Raw genomic sequence first — 15,229 nt, 5'->3', positions numbered from 1 at the left:
GGCAGGAGAAAGACCCCGACTGGCCATCGAGGACCCCTCCCAGCCTGGACAGGTAGCTATCACCCCCACCCCCTCTCCAACCAAGGACTTGGACTCTGCTTCTCTTCCCTACTTGGACTCCAACCCTTCCACTGAGTCTCTTTCTCCTGCTGCCATTGTGAGTGAGTGAGTGAGCGAGTGAGTGAGTTGTATGTGTAATAAAACTGTTATTTGGACCCCTAAGTTGGGTTTTGCTTTACTATGGTTTGGCCCTGCTCCAATCTTTGCTCCTCGCGCCTCTAACTTCTTTCACATTTCTCCGTCTCCTACTTCTGGCTCACTGCCACCTCCAACACCTGTCCTGAGCTCCTCTTTGCCTCCAAGCCCCCTGTTTCTTTGCCACTGTCTTATCCCCACGACCTTTTCCTTTTCCCTTGAGCAACCAGGTTTCTGCCTCAGTTTCTTTCCTGACTGTCTCCTCCTTGCCACCACTTATCTGCACCCCCGCCCCAATATCTCAGCTGTCTGTCTCAGTTTCCAGCACCAGTCTGCCTTAAGTAAATCCAAGCCTCAGTTCCTCAGCCAGCTTCTCTGTAGTCAAACCAGTTCTATACCCAGTTCTGGCAACTTTCACTCCCTACACTTTAACTCTCTCTCTCTCTCACCTGAACCTTTTCCCAGGTACTCCAAGCACACACAAACACACTGTACCATCCAAGTGAGGAACTTACCTGTGTGTATGTGTAGGTGGGTTGTATGTGTGAGAACTGGTGAGTGTGTGTGTGTGTGTGTGTGTGTGTGTATGTGTATATATATATATATATATATGGCATTGTGTGCATGATATACAAATTAGTGATCTGTGTCTAACTTTTGGGGTGTATAGTGTATGTGCTTGAATTGGTGATAGGTATGCATGTGCCTAGGCTGGTTTGGATGTGTATGTGCCCAAGCTGGTAGTGTGTGTATGTATGCATCTAATTGATTTGTGTGTTTGTATATGTGCAATTGTGTCTCATGCTTCTGTCTAACAGTGCACTATTGAGATCCTGAGAGTTGGCTTGACCCCACAGGGCAACAAACTAATAAGTGAAAAAAACAGAAAAAGAACCCCAGTTAGGCTCCGAGAGCGGCGCAAGATGCGCGGGTAAAAGCCTGCTGTGGCCCCACACCCCAAGGGCCCCCAGTGACCCCCAACTGCTGCGGAGTGCCCCTGCTTATCCCCAGCAGCAGCTGGAGGTAAGCGGGGCCCTGTGGTGGGAGGGACTAGCCCCAGCCCAGCTGCAGGGAGCTGGCTAAGCCAGAGCCAAGGTGGGTCTCACCCCACTCTGGCCCCTACTTTGCCCAGCCCCCCAAGGAGCCACGCAAATAGGCTGTGCAAACAGGCATGCTTGTCTGCCTGGCACATGAGTTAGTGTGGAGTTTGCACAGGAGGATGAGCAGGAGGTCCCAAGGCCCTGCCAGTGCACGCCCCCTAGGGAAGCCAGTCCCAGCCATAGTCGGCCCACCAGTGGCATGACACAGATGGGCACACACTGCACCCCAAGGGTCCCCTCAGGGCCTGCGGCCTCCCCCTCTGGCTCCTCAGAGACCTCCACCCAAACAGAGCCCATGGTTCTGGGCTTCATGCAGATGGAGCCTCTGGCTCTCGGCTGCGGGGGCTTCTTGTCACTTTTTCAGGCTCTGGGGTCTGGCAGCATGGCCACTTCCCCTTGTGAGGTCTGCTCACTTTTGGGATGTCTGGTGCACCAGCTGGAGGAGCTCCAGGCCACAGTCCAGAGACTGCGTGCCATCAGGGACTGTGAGCAGGAGATCAACTCCTACTGCCAGGGCCTTCTCCCCTGGGAGGCGGAGGGTAGACCACAGTCACCTTCCAGGACAAGGGAGGACTCGGGGACCTCCCCTTCTGTCCAGCCACAGGGTTGGACCAAGGTGGTCAAGGGCCCCAAGGCCTACCACACCAGGGTCCCCACCCCATTGGAGCTTTGCAACAGGTATGAACCTCTTGCAGCCCCAGCAGAGCCTGCCAAGCTGCCAGCTCCCACAGGCAACACAGGCTCAACTGCAGCTACTGCAACCACACTCCCCAAGACAAAATGCAAAGTCCTTGTCATGGAAGACTCCATCCTGAGGGGGACAGAGGAGGCAATCTGCCACCCCGACCACTTAGCCTGGGAAGTTTGCCTTTTCCCAGAAGCCCATATCCGAGACATTGCGGAGAAGATCCCTGGGCTCCTCTGGCCTACTGACCACTACCCTATGCTCCTTATGCATGTCGGCACCAATGACACGGCTCAGAGCAATCCCAGCCGGATCATGAAGCGCTACAGGGATTTAGGAGCTGGGCTTAAGGGGTTGGGGGCACTGCTGGTGTTCTCTTTGATTATCCCAGTCTCAGCCTATGGGCTGTGGAGGGAGAGGAGGATCGAGGTAGTGAACCAAAGACTGTGGCGCTGGTGTCATCAGGAAGGCTTTGGCTTCCATGACCACAGTCCACTCTTTGGTGAGAGAGGCAGTGAACTGCTGGGAAGGGACGGCCTCCACCTCTCTCTGCTGGGAGGAGGCTCTTCTCCGCCAGACTGGCTAATCTGCTCCACCAGGCTTTAAACTAAGCCCACTAGGAGGCTCTTCGCCCCCAGACTGGCTAATCTGCTCCCCCAGGCTTTAAACTAAGCCCACTGGGGGACGGGGGGCACTACTGCAACTGCTGACCCACTGAGCAACCCTTGCAAAGCCAGCAGGCCAAGGCACTTAAGGAAGCCAACCTCTGCCCCAGCCCTGGAGTGAGCTGCAGGCAAGGCAAGGGCCCCCAAAGGGACACTTGCCTGCCTGTACACAAATGCCAGGAGCTTGGGGAATAAACAGGAGGAACTTGTCCTCCTGCTTAACACAAATAACTATGATGCCATAGGGATAACGGAGACCTGGTGGGACTCCACCCATGACTGGACCACAGGTATAGACAGCTATACCCTGGACAGGAGGGATTGAGCGGACAAAAGGGGCGGGGGTGTAGCTCTCTATGTCAAGGAAAGCTACGTGTCCCTGCAAACTGACATTGGCACCCAGGGTAGACAACTAGAAACCCTCTACGTTAAAATCCATGGGGAACATGGCACAGGGGACACAATGGTGGGAGTCTACTACAGACCTCCAACCCAGGATCAAGAGCTTGACCAGAAGTTCGCCAGGGAATTGGCTGAGGATGCACGCTCCCAGTAGATGGTTGTCATGGGAGACTCCAACTACCCAGACATCTCTTGGGAAGAGCGCTCGGCCAAATCCAAGTGGTTGCAAAGCTTTCTCTCATGCATGGATGAGCTCTATCTGATGCAAGAAGTTGATGGGCTGACGAGAGGTAAGGTGCTGCTTGACCTGGTTCTGGCAACAGGGGACGACTTAATCAGTGACCTAATGATCAAAGGGAAGCTGGGTGACAGTGACCATGAGCTGATCACTTTCACCATCCACCATAAAGCTGGCAAGTCAGTCAGCAATACAGAAGTCCTCAACTTCAGGAAAGCTGATTTTGACTAGCTCAGGAGACTGGTCAGGGAGGCCCTAAAGGGCCACAACCCAAAGGGGAGGGGAGTTCAGGATGAGTGGTTGCTGCTCATGGAGCGATCCTGGATGCACAACTAAAGTCTATCCCATCTCGGAGGAAAAGCAGCAAAAGGGCACAGCAGCCCCCTTGGCTCTCCAGGGAACTAGTGGACTTCCTGCATCTAAAAAGACAGACCTACAAAGGATGGAGGACTGGATCCACCTCCAAGAAGGAATACTCTGCACTGATCTGGATCTGCAGGGAGCGAACCAGGAAAACCAAGGCTGCGACTGAACTCCAACTACCTACAATTATCAAGGACAATAAAAAGTCCTTTTTTAGATATGTGGGAAGCCGGAGGAAAAGCAAGGGCAACATTGAACCCCTGCTAAACCAGATGGGACAACTGACAACTGACGCCCAGGAAAAAGCCAACTTGCTAAATGGGTACTTTACGTTGGTTTTTTCCCTGCCCATTATGGAACAGGAAGGCCTGGATGACGGAGATTCCTTACCCTCCATCAATGTTGACCTCATGAAGGAACACCTTGAGAGGCTGGACACCTTCAAGTCAGCTGGCCCTGACAGTTTACCCCAGGGTACTCAAGGAGCTGGCTAGCATCATAGCTCAGCCCCTGGCATGGATCTTTGAGAACTCCCGGAGCTCTGGTGAAGTGCCTGATGATTGGAAGAAGGCCAATGTGGTGCCTATCTTCAAGAAAGGGAGGAAAGTGGATCCAGCAAACTATAGGCCCATCAGCTTGATCTCTATCCCAGGGAAGATTTTAGAAAAGATAATCAAAGAGGCCACTCTTAACAGACTGGCCAATGGCAACATCCTGAGAACAAGCCAGCATGGGTTTGTTGCGGGTAGGTCTTACTTGACCAATCTAATTTCCTTCTATGACCAGGTGACCTATCACCTGGACAAGGGAGAAGAGATTGATGTCATATATCTTGACTTTAAAAAAGCCTTCGATCTGGTATCCCATGATCACTGCTTAGTAAAACTGGCTAACTGCAGCCTCGGCCACACCACGATCTGCTCACTGGGGAATTGGCCACCAGAGGGCGGTGGTTGATGGAAGTCAATCATTGTGGTGCCCTGTGACCAGTGGGGGCCCCCAAGGCTCTGTCCTAGGGCCTATACTATTTAACATCTTCATTAATGATTTGGACATTGGTATCAGAAGTGGACTGGCCAAGTTTGCCGATGACAACAAACCCTGCGGTAAAGCGTCCACACCTAAGGACAGGAGGGTGATCCAGGCTCACCTTTGACAGGCTCAGGAAATGGGTGGATGAGAACCTGATGGTGTTTAACACTGAAAAATGCAAGGTTCTCCACCTTGGGAAGAAAAACCTGCAGCATCCTTATAGGCCTGGCAGTGGTACACTGGCTAGCACTACGAACGAAAGGAACTTGGGGGTCATGATTGACCACAAGATGAACATGAGCCTGAAATGTGATACTGCTGCTAGTAAAGCAAGCAAAATGCTGGCTTCCATCCACAAATGCTTTTCAAGGAAATCCCAGGACGTCATTCTCCCATTGTACTCGGCCTTGGTGAGGTCGCAGCTGGAGTACTGCGTCGCGTCCAGTTTTGGGCTCCACAATTCAAAAGGGATGTGGAGAAGCTTGAGAGGGTGCAGAGGAGAGCCACGCATATGATCAGAGGTCAGGAAAGCAGACCTTATGAAGAGATGCTGAGAACCATGGGACTCTTCAGCCTGGAAAAGTGCAAGCTCAGGGTTGATCTGGTAGCCACCTATAAGTTTATCAGGGGTGCTTGCCAGGATCTGGGAGAACGTCTGTTCACCAGAGCACCCCAAGGGATGACAAGGTCAAATGGTCACAAACTCCTCCATGACTGTTTCAGGCTAGTCATAAGGAAGAACTTCTTTACTGTCCGAGCCCCTAAGGTTTGGAATAGATTGCCACCGGAGGTGGTTCAAGCACCTACTCTGACCGCCTTCAAAAGGCATCTGGATGTTTATCTTGCTGGGATCCTATTATCCCTGCTTACTTCCTGCCCCTGGGGCAGGGGGCTGGACTTGAAGATCTTCCGAGGTCCCTTCCAACCCTAGTGTCTATGAAGTCTATGAAATCTATGTATATTATTCACTTTAATTTTCAAATGTGTAGTTCTGTGTGGTATCCTTCAATAACCAAAAATATGATTTAACAATAAGCCTTTTTAGAGGTTAATGAGATTTAGCTGCTCATTCAGGGGCAGATTCTGATGTCGTTACTCATGCTGAGTAGCAGCTTACCTCTTGAGTGGTCTTTTACCTTTGGTTGATTGACTTGAGTAAGGAGCATGTGCATAAATTATCACAAGCAAAGACTCAAGTAGTTAACCTTACTAATGCTGATTATTATCTTATTACATGACTAGTCCCACTGATTTTGACAACCATTAATCATTTAAAGAAGGTATTATTAAGCACATGCAAAACAAATTGTTAGTTATTTAAACATACATGTCTCACTTATGGTGCTTCAGGCAGGCCATTAAAAAACTTCTAGGAAGTCTTTTTAGTAATAGCTGCAGCTTCCAGAGTCACTGAAATTAATGCTGCCACTGTTCTGGACCCACAGGCAAGGATAGATCTGGCACACCGGGTCACACTGGAGCAGGATCCCTTGCATTGGGTCATGTCCATGGACTGACCCTATACATTGACCCCATGCTGGATCAGGCCCACAGACCAACTCTAGCCATGGGATCCAGCCCATGGACTGGCTGAGTGTCACTCATCCAGTCTGAGGGCCAGAAGGCTGAGCATCACGGGTCTGGCACGTGGAATAATGATATGGTAATTATAAACAATTATGTGTTAAAAAGAAAAGAAAAAACAAAATCCAGTGGAAAATTTTACAAACTAGTATTTTTTGTAATCCCACAAACAAGTGTTTCCAAATACTATACAGAGATTTAAGACACAAATTTGGATTTCTCTGAGGAGTTTTAAGAAGATTTTGAAAATTAAACACAGTATAGCCTACCTTTGCCTTTAGAAACTAAGACTTCCTCTGTCTTTCACACAATAGGTTTATTTTGAACAAGAGAATACTGGTAGCAGTTAGTAACTTGTCAGAGCATAAATCTATTAATAGAAGCTGTTAAAGAAAGGTAATCAATATGGCATATTAGTTTTCAGTTGCATTAGAATGGCAACAGTGAGATAAGAATACTATCCCACAGCTAATTTTAAATATTTTCTAGCACCATATGTCCTAAACATTTTGTAGACTGCTTTTCTCCTTGTATGACACCGTCTATAGAAGTAGCTATATAAAGTATTTACTATGCAGAAATACAATAATAATTGCTAAGGTAGATAATTAATGTATCACTGTAAATTCCCATGATGGTGATAAGATTTATTCATTTGTATCTAACACAGGAGGCTTGTCACATGGCTGGATGTCCATAAGGCATAAGACTATGTTATATAAACTGTGATGTATGATTCCCTCTGTGGAAACAGAACAATACATTATTTAATCTACAGGCAGTATGATACTAAAAGCTATAGTGGATACACTGTGTAGCTAGAGTGAATTCACATGACCTTGACATGTAATTCGTTAACCATTTCTTTAACCTGCTAGTTTCCATGCTAACAGAATGATCTCATATACTGCACCCTATACAATTTTGTTTCTCACAATGATGGTTGTCTTAAGGAGAACTGGCAGAAAACATCCATTTCAAATCCTCTATGCATGCCATCACACAAGACACTTGATTTGGGGCTAGGGAGAAGTAAGTAATGGGGAATACAAACAAGAAAAATCTCTTTTATTTTTCTTCCTGGCTAAATTTGATAGGAAAAACTAACCTACTATGATAAACCTAAAAAGTGCTCTCTTTGCTTGGCTGTAATACAGGGCCAGACCCTGTCAACAGTATCTACCTAATCAGTGAGATAACCTGTAGAGCAAGGGTCACAGTATCTGGCTCTGGAATGGATTCATTTTAGACAGAGTTGTATGTTAAAGCACATTTATAGTATCATCTACTTATAACCATTATAGCGTAATGTTCTAATATAAATATGACATTATGATTAACTGTGTTTTATCTTTAAATAATATAATAAAGTGGTCAACATAGATGATAGGTGAAAACCAGGTCCACTGAAGCTAGTGGGAGTTTTGTCATCAGTTTTCCTAGAGCTAGGATTTCATTCAATATAGTACATTAGTTTTAAATACTGAGCCTTCTTTAAAGTTTTAAGATGAAGGGCCAAGTTCCACCAAAAAGAAACACCTTTTAAAAGTATTTGTTATTTTGTTTCACATTTCTGCATGGTGCTTGGTCTTTTGGGCCTGATTCATAAAGAGACATTCTCTAAGTAGAGAAATATGTTGAAGTTCAATGTCACTGAAAATGCAATGAATTATTAAAGGCAAAAGTATTATACAAATAGATTAAGCATGAGGGAAAAACTTAGTGCTTTCCTCCTTATATTTAGTGTTTTTCAAATGGTTATCTGTCTCTGTGTTACATTTTTGCATGTCTCCTATTACTGATGTGTCTGAGCACCTCATATTCTTAAATATATTTATGTTCCTCACAATAGCCCTGTTAGGGATTGAAGGACTATTATCTCCATTTCACAGAATGGATCTGAGCACAGAGGGTGACTGTAGTCATGTGGGACACCTGCTCTGACATTCTGTAATTACAGAATTACAGGTGTGGAGCAGATTCAATTAATCAAGTCCACTGTTCCAGAAACCTCAGAATCTTGTGTATTCAGCATCCCTGGGTTTCAAAATGGCAGTTGGGGTGGGGAGGCAGGGGAGGCAATTTAACTAAAGTTTATTGAATGAGTTTTAAAGTGTCCCCACCACTATTTTGAAGCATGGGACACTGAATACATGAGAAGCTGAGGGCCAATGAATCCTGAGAGCCGCTCTAGTTAAAGTGTCGCACCTCCAGAGCACATTTAAAATGCCCAGAGAGGCTAAATGACTTGCTCAAGGCAATGAAGGTTGTTAAGGCTTCTGTACTTAACACTGGAATGTTCTTCATCTTGTTCATATCCTACCAGTACTACTGTGTGTGACAGCTGAAATTATGTCTGTGTGATAAAGGTGCTTGCTGAAGGCCCTGTGAAGATTAAACTAAGTGTTTTTCTGTGTTTGTTTAGCTATGAAGGTATATGTTGTTGTTAAAGCCTAATTAAAGATTAAGATGTAGTGAGGCCTTGTATAAAGTAAGGCCTAGTAAATTTAGCAAAGCCTTGAAGTAGTAAGGCCTTGTGGCATAGTTAAAATTACCTTATCAAAGAAATGTAAGGCTTGTACTGCTAATTGGTAAGTCTAAGGACAGTTGAAGTAAAAGGAATGTGAGTGGTTGTACGTTATCAGAACCATTCAGAAGCTGTAAATTGGCTGGAATATCTGAAAACCATTCAGAAGGAAGAGACAGCTCTGTGAAAAGGATTAGTTAGCTGTTGCCTAGATCAGTGGGCCCGTGGACCTTGAGGAGCCCAAGGACTGCATTCCAGGGTCCTTCCCGGTACCCCTTCGGACAGTGTTGTTCAGGGACGCCTGACTTCGCTGAACTTTGTGGAAAGAGAAGCTTGCCATGCATCAGGCATCAGAGGGGACTGCCAATAAGTTGCCAGTGTGAATTGCTTTTTTCTGTCATTGTTTGTCTTGTTACTACGTGTAGTCGTGTTTTTGTTAAGTCAATAAATCTTTCTTACCTTTCTACCCCCGACCATACTCTCAATCCTGAACCCTCCGCAGGCAGCTGGGACAAATGAGAAAACATTTATTATGTTTTTTTCTTGTACATTATAATTTAGGTTACTGATAGGAACCAAAAGGACAAGAAAGAGAGCAAATTGAAGAGACATTATCTATTCAGAGTTTAATCTCAAGTGATTCATTTAAGAAGGTCCTGTGTATATATGTTTAAGATTCACTGCATTGTAATTAATTTGTGCTCTCTTATTCTCTTAATTTTGGTAATTAACTAACAATATTATTTTCAAATCTTATCAGTTTCATTTTAGTCCTCTTGATCTTTATATGACTCTAAATAAGCTTTTAAAGTTTTGTTTGGCCTTTTTTTAAAGAATATTGTTATTTTCATGTTAAAATAGTTCCTTATCCTTTTAAGGCCAAATCCATAGTTAAAAATGTTGCTGTTATAACAACATCTTTTCGGGATGTCTGTTTTGTTAGTTTGTTTGGGGGGGGGGCGTTTAAAACATTTTTGTAATGGCAGTAGTTCTAATATAAACACAGCTGAACTGGCATAAAACTCCTTTGCCAATATTGTTTCGTTCATTCAGGGCTTTGACATGCACTGTCCCCTGACACAAGCATTATTTTTGGTATGAGCTTCTCCTGTATGAAAGTGATTTGATAGAATTTAGCAAGGCCTTTTCAATTCAGACTAAGCCTTAGTCACTATAGCTTTTAAAATAAAGATCTATTTTATTTTCCTGCTGTTGTTTCCTGTGCTTTTAGTTGTTGCCACTGGATTTATGACCCAGATACCTTGTTCTGGGCACACTGGTGCACAGGGGTGCACGTGCCCTCTGACGACCAACACTGATGCTGTTGGTAGAGCTGGTGCCCCCACTGACAGGGCCACCGCCGTCAGCGGCTTCTGTGGGTGCTCCCCCAGATTCAGGAGGCACCAGTCACTCATTCCTGGGCAGACCCAAACCCCCATACCAACCATGACCTCTCCATTCAATAATAGGCCATTTTTATTCATACGCAGTGATAGCAGATAAGAATAATTCAAACAATTCTACATCTACCAATCCCAGGATGCACAGAATCAAGGTATGTCTGGCCAGTACATGAGCTTCACTCTGAGGTTCTTCCTTAAATGTCAGCAGAGTGGAGGTCAAAGGCCAAGGCTTACCCCCCTCCCCGCACAACCAAGTGGGATAGGTGAGAGAAGGCTGGTGGTGTGCCTTCTGTCCAGGGTGGCCTCAGATTCCTCTCTCAGGGACCCTTTGCTGTTCTGAAATCCCTCCTTTTGTATCCTTTTCCCCTCCTGATGACTCTTCATCTCTGGGCATCATTGATTGTTTTTTCTGTGACTGTCATAATGTCCATGTTATGTCCTGTCAGCATATTCCTTTGTTTCACAAACCAATCACATGCACACACCTTAATTTGGGCTTTTTCTGGTCCTCCTAATTTTGTCTGTTCCCCCCAAAATGGAAATTCTACAGGTTCTGCAAGTGGGCATTGTGACCTGGCCTATGTGGTAAAGTCCCTTACCTCATAGTTTCATAGTTTCATAGTTGGTAGGGTCAGAAGGGACCTGAGATCATCTAGTCCTACCCCCTGCCACGGTAGGAAAGAGTACTGGGGTCAAACAACCCCAGCCAGATGTTCGTCCAGCCTTTTTTTAAAGACCTCCAGGGTAGGAGCCAGAACCACTTCTTTTGGAAGTTGGTTCCAGGTCCTAGCTGCCCTGACAGTGAAATAGCACCTCCTAATGTCTAGCCTGAAACTATCCTCCTCTAGCTTGTGTCCGTTGTTTCTTGTAAACTCCCGGGAGTGCTCAGGGGAACAGGGGCTCTCCCAATGCCTGCTGGTCCCCCTTGACTAGTTTGTAGACTGCCACTAGATCCCCTCTCAGCCTTCTCTTTTGGAGGCTGAACAGGTTCAGGTCTCTCAGCCTCTCCTCATAGGGCCTCCCTGCTGACCCCTGATCATGCGGGTGGCCCTCCTTTGGACACTTTCCATATTGGCCACATCCCTCCTGAGGTGCAGTGCCCAGAACTGGACGCAGTACTCCAGCTGCGGCCTGACCAGTGTCGCATAGAAGGGGAGGATCACCTCCTTGGACCTGCTTGAGATGCATCTGCGGATGCACGACAAGGTATGGTTGGCCTTCCTGACCGCGTCCCCACTTTGTCAGCACATGTTCATTGTGGCATCAATGATGACTCCAAGATCCTTTTCTGCCTCAATGAGAAGGGACTCCCCCAGCCTGTAGGTGTGCCGCTGGTTCTTCGTCCCCAGGTGCATTACCCTGCACTTGTTAGTGTTGAACCCCATCCTGTTCTCATTGGCCCACCCCTGTAACCTGTCTAGATCTGCTTGCAGCCTGTTCCTTCCAACTAGCGTACCCACTTCACCCCACATCTTATTGTCATCTGTAAATTTGAACAGGGTGCTTTCTACCCCCTCGCCCAAATCACTGATGAGGATGTTGAATAGTGTGGACCCGAGGACCGAGCCCTAGGGAACCCCACTGCCCACATCCCTCCAGGTCGAATAAGACCTGTCCACCACCACCCTCTGGGCGCGGCCCTCCATCCAGTTAGTGACCCATCTGACCGTGTAGGCATCAACACCACTGTCTCCTAGTTTCTTACTGAGAATGGGGTGAGAGACCATGTCAAAGGCCTTCCTGAAGTCCAGAAAGACTATATCCACTGCGACACCTGCATCCAAGGACTTGGTGATCTGGTCATAGAAGTCCACCAGGTTGGATTGACAAGACCTGCCCCTAATGAACCCATGCTGGTTGCCCCTGAGCATAACCTCCTCTGCTGGCCCATCCTGGACATGTGCCAGGATAATTCTTTTGAAAAACTTCCCCAGGACCGAGGTAAGACTCACAGGCCTATAGTTTCCTGGGTCCTCCTTCCTCCCTTTTTTGAAGATGGGGACCACATTGGCCCTTTTCCAATCCTCCGGCACATCGCCTGAGCACCATGAGTGCTTGTAAAGCTGTGCCAGAGGTCCCGCAGTGACCCCTGCTAGTTCCTTCAGGGGGAGATATCCGGGTCCCTCCTCAGAAATACAGAGGCAAAGAAATTGTTGAATATGTCAGCTTTACCATCAGGTGAGATGACCAGATTTTCTAGCGTGTCCTGCAGAGGCCCCACGTTACCTGGCACCTTCTTTTCCCCCCTATGTATCTGAAAAAGGACTTCTTGTTGTCCTTGATCTGGGTCACTAGTCCCAGCTCCATTTCCACCTTGGCCTTCCTGACCTCCCCCCTACATTCCCGAGCTACCGAGGTATAGTCCTCTCTTGTGATGGCCCCTCCCTTCCAACGGGTGTACACCTCCTTTTTTGTTTGGAGATGTTCCCGGATGCTTTTGGTGAGCCATGGGGGCCTTTGCACCCTCTTTCCCCCTTTGACTCATGTAGGGATTACTTCCCTTTGAGCTTGGAAGATCGTCTCCTTAAGGAACGACCATTCCTCCTGGACACTCAACTCCCTCCTGCTCTGGGACCTCAGTGCTTCCCCCACTAGTTTTCTCACCTCATTAAAGTCCGCTCTCCTGAAATCGAGGGCTGCTGCCTTGCTGGAGGCTTTCAACACCTTGCGCTGGATGGTGAATTCCAGCAGACGATGATCGCTATCTCCCAGGTGGTCGAGCACCTGCAGACCCTGTATCAGGTCGTCGCCCGTGGCCAGGACCAAATCCAACAAGACATCTCCCCTGGTGGGGCTGTGTACCTCCTGGGTTAGATGGAGGTCCTGAATGTCAGTTAAGAACCTCCGTGAGTGGTCAGACCTGGCTGTCTGCTCCTTCTAGCAGATGTCTGGAAAGTTTCATGTTGTGAAACAGTGTGGTACATCTTCAATTTTCCAGCCTTTGTGTCTGCTGTCTGGTTGCCTGTGACAGCTGAAATTATGTCTGTGTGATAAAGGTGCTTGCTGAAGGCCCTATGAAGATTAGGCCAAGTGTTTTTCTGTATTTGTTTGGATATTAAGCTATATGTTGGTGCTAAAAGCCTAATTAAAGATTAAGATGTAGTTAGGCCTTGTATAAAGTAAGGCCTAGTAAATTTAGCAAAGTCTTAAAGTAGTAAGGCCCTGTGGTGTAGTTAAAATTACCTTATCAAAGAAATGCAAGGCTTGTACTGCTAATTGGTCAGTCTAAGGACAGTTGAAGTAAAAGGAATCTGAGTGGTTGTACGTTATTAGAACCATTCAGAAGCTTCAAATGAGCTGGAATATCTGAAAACCATTCAGAAGGAAGAGACAGCTCTGTGAAAAGGATTAGTTAGTTGTTGCCTGGATCAGTGGGCCCGTGGACCTCAAGGAGCCCAAGGACTGCATTCCAGAGTCCTTTCCCAGTACCCCTCGGACAGTGTCATTCAGGGATGCCTGACTTCGCTGAACTTTGTGGAAAGAGAAGCTTGCTGTGTATCAGGCATCAGAGGGGACTGCCGATAAGTTGTCAAAGCTCATTGCTTTTTTCTGTCAGTTTGTTTTGTTACTACGCCTAGTTGTTTTTGTTAAGTCAATAAATCTTTCTTACCTTTCTACTCCCAACCATACTCTCAATCCCAAACCCTCCGCAGGCGGCTGGGACAGTTGCCTGTGTCAGACACAGTGGGTCTTGAAGAAACTGTCACAAACAGACTTTTAACAATCAATTAACCCTTGCTGTTGCCCTGGACCATTGTTTTAATATATATCTACTTTATCTACAAGCCAGTTCCCAAAAGCGAACCTCCAAATACCATTTTCTAGCCATCACCAGTCACTTCTCAAATACAACTAGCCAATTTGTCAGTCCCATTAATCAGAGTTCGCTCAGGACAGATTGCTGTTTCTCTGTGTTGTTTTGATTAATTTCACATGGGTCATAATGATTTTCTGCATCTCTAGTATAGGTAGAACTAGATTATTTATTTGCAAAGGAGAAGTTCTCAGTAGCAGGTTCATCTCCCGACTCTTAGTGAGATGGTTTTTCAACTCTCAGTGAGAATTCTACCCTGCCTTCTGTCTGTCTACTCTCAGCCCTGGGCTCCAAGTGATGGCATCAGGTGGTGGAGGAGCTGGCTGGGGCATGAGGGTGCTACAGTGAGGAGCTAGCCTGCAGGTAGTTCCTGCACTTTAGCACCCTTGTGCCCCAGCCAGCCCCTGTCACAGTCTACATATGTTTTTCAGCATATGTAGTTACTCCACCATAAGATAGGACTGTCCCCAACAGTACTATCTTACAATGGATTTGATTAATCTACTGTGCCTTAATACCAGCACATGTGTAGACTGTGATGCTTTACTGCAGAGCTAATTAGTTTGCTCCACAGTAAAGCTCATGTGCAGATGCACCTGTGAGCACATCCATGAGATGCTTTACTGTTCATTAGACTAATCTAATGTGCAGCAGTGTTATTGTCTGCACCTGCATGGGATTTACTGCACAATAAATTAGGCTAATGCATGGTTTGCTAGTAGCAAGAAATACAGGTATTAGTTTAATTGTGCATTAGCTACTCCACAGTAGGACTTGTGTAGTCACTGATGGGGAGCAATTTGCTCCTGGCCAGTCTAGGTAGCAGCGGACACAGAGGGGCAGGGGGGCAGAGGGAAGTGGTGAAGCTGTCCATGGCTCTATTATGGAGCTTGGGATCACAGCCTGGCTTGGTGGTGCTGGCTTGGGGTGCTGCTCCATGGCCAAGCAGCAGCAGTGCCCTGAACTCTCCCCTTGCTTTGCTTGCTGAGGGGATGGGGGACGAGCAGTGCTGGGTTGGGGGAACTCTCTGACCCTGGCACTGCTCAGCTCCTGGCTCCTCCCAGGCACAGGCAGGGACTGGAAGCCAACTAGGGCATGCACTGTGAAGATTGTGGCAGGGCTGAGGGGATGGGGAAGTTCTCTGTCCCTGGCACAGTGCTGCGGGAACAGAGAGCTTCCCCATCCCTTCAGCCAGCCAATGCTGGGGAGCCCGACTGTAAA

The sequence above is a fragment of the Alligator sinensis genome, unplaced genomic scaffold (assembly GCF_000455745.1).
Source record: "Alligator sinensis unplaced genomic scaffold, ASM45574v1 scaffold176_1, whole genome shotgun sequence".
NCBI classification, from domain to species: Eukaryota; Metazoa; Chordata; order Crocodylia; family Alligatoridae; genus Alligator; species Alligator sinensis.
Note: the sequence above shows the minus strand (reverse complement) of the source record.